The following is a 6,765-nucleotide window of genomic DNA, read 5'->3' as shown; positions in this document are numbered from 1 at the left end:
TGGGCAATTCTCACAATTGTTCGTATGCTCGAATGCACTGTTGCAGCCGCTGTGTCAATCCATTGCCTTGAGGATCATCCTCTTCTTGTGCTGCCCTCTACTTTGCCAAGCATGGTGTCCTTCTCTGGTGACTGATCTCCTCTGCCCAAAGTAAGTGAGAGAAAACCTCACCATCCTTGCCCCCAAGTGCACTCTGGCTGTTCTTCCAAGACGGATCGGTTTGTCCTTTTAGCAGTCCTTGCAAAGCCTAGGAAACCCCATGTAATGCCATGATGAGTTGGTAGAGACTCCACGACAGTGCATTTATTTCAAATCCATCAGCTGCTTCACAGGTGAACATTTTCTGTTCTGGTAAAGATGCATATCCTTAGAAACGTACAGGGGCTGAGTAGAAACTGCCTAGATGGCAAGGACTTTGCTTTGGTTGTCATTTTACGTTGAGCCTTGGTGGCACTGTGGGTTAGGGGTGGGCTACTGACTGCAAGGTGAGTGATTAAAACCCATCAGCAACTCTGAGGGAGAAAGAGGAGTCGGCTTCCTCCCATAAGGTTTACATCTCTGAACCTTCTAAAGGGGTCTTGATGAGCGGCAATCAATGTGACGGCAGTGGTTTGGCTTTGTGTTTTCGTGGTCAGTTGATCCCTAATGGCCTCCACTGGCTTCCACGCCAGCCACGCACCTACTGCTCCTTCCCGACCCTCATGGACACAAACCCAAATCATCAGCAACGACATGTTTAAGCCTCTTAGCCTGACCCTCTCTTCATTCCAGTTACAAACATGTAACACTGACAAAAGACAGCTTGAATTATGTTATGCCCACTCACTTGAATGCTGAGCAAATCTTACCTGAGATCACTGTAAATACAGCACAGCCACAGAGAAAACCATGTGTAGCTAAGTTTACAAAAGAATCTAAGGCGAGGGAGACTTTATAAGTTTATGGGAGAATTTCATTATCATTCAATTCCATTTTCCATGAACTTTTCAGTCTTTTAGAAATATATGAGTGTGTGTGTGTGTCATATAAATGGACAAATGTTTAAAAAGAGACCTAAAAGCATAAGAAAATGTATATTTTAGAAAAAAATTAAAAATAGCAAATGAGAAATCGTTTTATTGGTGGTTACATTATGGATGGCAGTTTTCTGTGTTGCATTTTTAAAAAATTGTTATCCTATTTCTTGGTCAAATTCTTTTAAAAACTGAAACAGCCACTTTGTACATAGGCTTTGACAGGCTTCGTGAGTGGTCCCTGTGACAGAAGGGCTCTGATACTGTGTCCTTCATGCGATAAGAACTTCTAAATGAGGCCCTGCATGTATGTTCCACACTCTGAAGGATTGTGGAGATGATAAGGATATCGGTTCTCATGCAAGACCATTTAAATACAAAGCACTATGAAACTGTGTGCATTGCTTGAGGTACCCTGACTTGAAGAATTGCAGTCTTCAGTGTCCACCAGTTTGTGTCCAAGAATGCCCTTTAATACTGCTGCTTCTGCTGCCAAGATGGTCCAGCATGGGGCAATGGGATAAAGCTCAGATGGAGATACACCACACTGAGATGGAATGGGCAGATGCCTAAGGAGTCATGGAAACTAGCATACAATAGTCATACAATATGATCCGTGTTGCTGTTGTTAGATGCCATTGAGTCGGCTTTGACCCTTATCAACATGACGCACAACAGAACGAAGCACTGCCTAGTCTCACACCATCCTGAGACCTTCCCATGCCTGAGCATTATTGCAGCCACTGTGTCAATCCACCTCGTCCAGAGCCTTCTTCTCCTTGATGCTGCTCCACTTTACCAAGTATGATGTCCTTCCCCAGGGCCTGCTCTCTGCTCACAACATGTCCAAGTAGGTTCAGTGCATACAACCAAACCTAAAGGTAATTGAAGGAATGAATCAGGAGAATCACAGTCCTTATACAACTGTGGACCAATGATTCCTCTGTTCTTGCCTTCTCCATTTCCCATTTATTAGAGCAAGCATCTGAGATGTGGTCATGTCAAGAATCCTCTTCAACTCTGGCCTTTGTCTCCTGGGTAGCTCCCAACATTGTACCAGAATGCATATTATTTCTATCTGGCCATGTAGACAGCACACCATTAATTCTCAATTGCCCTGCTCTATTGGTAGGTGAAGATAATCCCAAATCGCAGGCGGGGTGGAGGTGGGGGGAGAAATATAAGAATGTTAGGAGCAGGGAAAAAAGAAAGTGAGGAAAAAAAAGCTAATTTGTCTGTTACGGTTCATTTCACACATAGAGGGAGTTAAGATGGAAAAAAGTATATCTCAGAAGGTAATTACATATTGTCTGAAATCAATAGAACACACTGGGGAGAGAAAAGCTACTTGTATTACACATAGAATTTGGGGTTTCAGATAGTAACCCGAATTATCTCCCATTCCAGCAGCAAGAGCAAATCTTAGAAAGCCCTGGGTTCCTCCAAACTTTCCAGTTCAGATTCTGTCTCCCCTTCTAATCTCCACGTCCTGAGACCCTGACAAATTAGTTCCCAGCCATGGTTTAGGCCATCTTCATATATCGTTAAAAATCATGCAGGGTGGTGGAAATCATTTGCCTACCAGGAATACACAATGAACTGACGGTGCCAAACAATGGGTTGGAAATACAGGCTTCGGTGAGGATGCAGTTAATCAATCTATTCCCACCTGCTTGCCTTAGGCAATGCCTTGAATGGGAAAGGGTGTGATGGAATTCGATTCAGTGCACTAATAACTGTGCATTGTTGTGATTGCTGTCGGTGGTCAAACAGTCAGATCTTAGCCATTGTGACCATAAGTATAAGAGAACAGAGGGAGGTCGGGTCCTCCACCGTATTCATGACCACTGGTGTGTTTTAATCCATTGCTTTGGCTAATGTGTCGATCCATCTCATTGAGGATTTAATAACTGTGCATAACAGGAGCTATTCCCAATAGAGCACAACATGTGTGAGTGTTCTCACAGGTCATATTGACATTAAGAAACTGATCACTGGACTTCTGGTTGATTCCACAGGTGCTTCAAATGCTGCTAGTTCAAACTGGCTGTATTCCTTCTTCACATATCCTCCTTTCTCATAATCCTCCTTGAAGTAGCAATATCATATCATCCTTCTCAAATGTCCAAGCTGGGAATGTCAGCAGTATATTCCATTTCCCCATTGCATAGGTCAGGACTCTTTTGAATATATTGGATAGAAACAGTCAAAAAGGTTTTTGAGTGACTATATTGATTTATGCAGCTTGCATTATAGTGCCTGATTCAGCTAGAGCTCAGGACTCTAAGAGTATCATTAAACATTTGTTTCTCTCTTCCCTTCTCTTGGCTCACATTTTCTCTGAGTTGAATTAATCCTAAAACTGAGGCTCTCTATTTGGCAAACATGATAGGTTGAGAATTAAGTAAACCTTAGATTTGCCATATGAAAGAGCAAGTCACCATTGCAATACTGCCAGGAATTCTACAATAGTCACCATTAATCATGTCTTGGCCCATATTTCTCACTGAACTCCTCCCTATAATTAGGGGAAGGGGGGCGGTAAAACAACTAACCAGGAGTCTATGCCCTACTCCCACCCAATACATATTTATTCATGTGATTGAAGGCTTTACAAATGGATGCTGAGCAAAGAGATAGTGACAGATATCAAATGCATCCATATTTCTTTAACCAGAGACTAATGAGTGGACAAGTTTGACGCTAGAAGAGAGCAGAGAGAAGATAGAGTGACAAGGTTTATGAAAGTCTTGCTCACACAAGAACTGATGATACCACGGATGCAGAAAGATGAACCTTGCCCTACAGAAACTATTTAGAGATGAAGTTGTAGTTACATATATAATCCCTGTCAGCTTGAGGGTATTGAGAATGAGGCAGTTGTGTCCAATTTGTCAATTAGGTCACAGCCTGCTGATGCTTCCTTGTGGGCACGGATTTCTGAAGAAGATTCTGGGAACATCCTCTCTCTCTCTACTTCACTTTCCTGCTGTTGAGACACTGGGGAGCTACAGGAACCAGGTGGAGGCCGGTGCCAGCACTGAGATGCTTTCACCGCCACAGGATCCACAAGACTTTTCACCAACCAGCCTGTGATCTCCTTGCATTTGGCATCATTGCATGTGCTGTGTGAGTCTGAAAAGGAATTTATTAACTAGTATGGACTAATATCAAACTTATAGATTTGATCTGGAGTGGGTTGGGTTGCTTTTTTAATATACAATTACTCTTCCATATAAAGCTCTTCCTTAGGCATATATTATGTGTGCCCTGAATTTGTTTCTCTAGGTAACTCAGCCTTATACAGATGGCAAACAGATTTCTCTTCTCATCAGAGCATCCTCAGAAAAAACAAGAAGACTTCAAAGCTAGAGAAGGAGGAAGAGGCAAGTGGAGTGGACAGAGGATTTGGTAGAACATTGATGGGACCTAAAACCACAGTAAACTCCTGTTTTGTTTGAAATTATCCCCCCACCCCATAATGTCCTGTAAATCACAGCTCATATTCTTGTGAATAGGGATTCAGCTGTCAAAGCTGTGCCACCAGTATTTTAAATACCAGCAGGATTAGCCATATATATATATATATATATATATAGTGTGTGTGTCTGTGTGTCTGGGTGGAGATGGAGGATAGGTGAGTTCAAACTGCCCTTAGCCCATTTTAAAGTACCTAAACCTACAACTCTTGAAGACTTACTCTGGGCCGGCATCGTTCTTGGTACTCTCCATGTATTAACTCTCTTAAGATTATTATTGAATGCTATTATTTACCACTGTTATGATCCCTACTTGAGATGAAACACAGGAAGGTTTAGCAATGTGCCTGGGATCACATCTGTGAGGCAGAGAACTGAATTCCACCCGAAGCAGCCCCACTGCCACCTCAATGTCTCAACCTCATCACTTAGCACATCATATGTCTATGGGAGGCATATTATTATTCTCAGTTTATGGATGAGGAAATTGAATTTCAAAGGGTACCTGTGATTTGCCTAAAGTCGTACCACTCTTAAGAAGCAGAGCTAGGGCTTGAACTGTGAGCTTTTCTATGCCTTCTGCTGGACAAGGATGCCTCTGACAGAAGTTGCTGAGAAGACAAGGGGAGGAGCCACGCCAACATCTTATCCTTGCCTCAGAATACAAGCGTGGCATTTGGAGATAATTCTCCACCACGCTGGGTGGTTTGCATCATTTCACTCTTCCATTAACAGAAATCAATTTGACTACGAAGATTGAAAACTCTTTGGGAAAAGCAGGCAATAGTGTAATAAATATATCTATCTGTGTATGTATGTGTGTGTATACATTTTTAGGGTGATATCATTAAATTTTCCACATTGTGCTTCACCAGTGCCTTTGGAGAATAAGCAGTTGTCTTTCAGAAGTAAAAATAACTTAGATGTAGTAGTCCTGTTTCAATCCTAGCTCTCCCACCTCATAGCTCCCTGACCATGAACATGCTCCTTCAATCACCGACATCCAAAACTTGCCCTTAACAAATGAAGATTGGTGTGATTAACTCATAAGATAAATACATTGAATTTTGTTTATTCAATACCATTAGATGCAAAGTGTTCTCCTATAACTTCATTTACTTAGTGACTATTGATCAGGATCTTGTCTTCTTGGCTCTGACCCAGCACACCCCCATTATTGATGGATCATAACCCAATTGGAACTTTTTGTTCACCTCATGAACAGCGAGGTGGAACAAGTTCATGGAATAGGAAAAAGCCAGTAAGCCCAGGCTCTGATCTAAAATCTGTGTGATTTGGGCAAGTCATTTCTTGTCTCTAGGTTTCTAATTATCCATTGAAGCATGATTGAAAAAAACAAACAAACCCTAGTTGGTCACATTAATGGGTAGTGTTTTCCTTTTTTAAAGTATGTATCTAAAAGAAATTTAAGAAATGTTTTTAGCAGCCTCCCATAGAACATGGGGAGTGAGAGTCAATCAACAGGTATAGTATGTGTCAGAGAGTACCAATGTATGTGTTTCCCTTTGTTGAAAATATGCCCTATGTGGTGGAGCACAGAGAGAGAAAAGTCAACTTGTTAGAAGAAACAAAACACCGTGAGAGGATGGGTAGCTGGGCCTGGGGGATCAGGACCATAGTCTCAGAGGACCAAAGCCATTTGGCACAACGCAGTTCTGAAAGTAATATTCTACTTGGGTCTGAAAAGCTTGTGAGCTGCCATGTAAGGTGCAAATATTGGCTCTTACCCCAGCTGGAGGAAAGAAGAGTGATGAAAATTGAAAGACACATGGAAACAATTAGTCCAAGGGACTAATGGACCAAGGGAGTATTAATCTCCACAACCGTGACTCTAGAAGAACTAGACCGCTATCACAGCCAACTCCTCTGACAAGGGTCACATTAGCAGTTCCTGGATAGAATGGGAGAAAATGCGGAAGAAAACTCAAAATCATAAAAGAGATCCGGTTTATTGATTGGATAGAAACTGGTAGGACCCCACAACCCCTTTAATCACCCTTCAGGTCTGCAACTAAACTCATCCCTTAGAGAAGAATCAACCATTACAGTAAAACGAAAAGGTCAGCATTTACCCATGGAGAGTGGGTTAGGATAGACTAAGGTAAGAAAACAGGAGCCCCTGAGGAAGCGGGTTAGGTCACGGTACACTTAGGGGATGAGAATGGTTAGGATGAAACCTGAAGTGCGTCCCTGGTTGAATATAAAGCAGATGCTGTGCTCTCTAAGCTTTCACATAAACTAAATTAAAAGGT

The sequence above is a fragment of the Echinops telfairi genome, unplaced genomic scaffold (genome assembly GCF_000313985.2).
Source record: "Echinops telfairi isolate 266 unplaced genomic scaffold, ASM31398v2 ScPeMD7_7468;HRSCAF=8506_2, whole genome shotgun sequence".
NCBI classification, from domain to species: Eukaryota; Metazoa; Chordata; class Mammalia; order Afrosoricida; family Tenrecidae; genus Echinops; species Echinops telfairi.
This window is presented reverse-complemented; position numbering follows the sequence as displayed.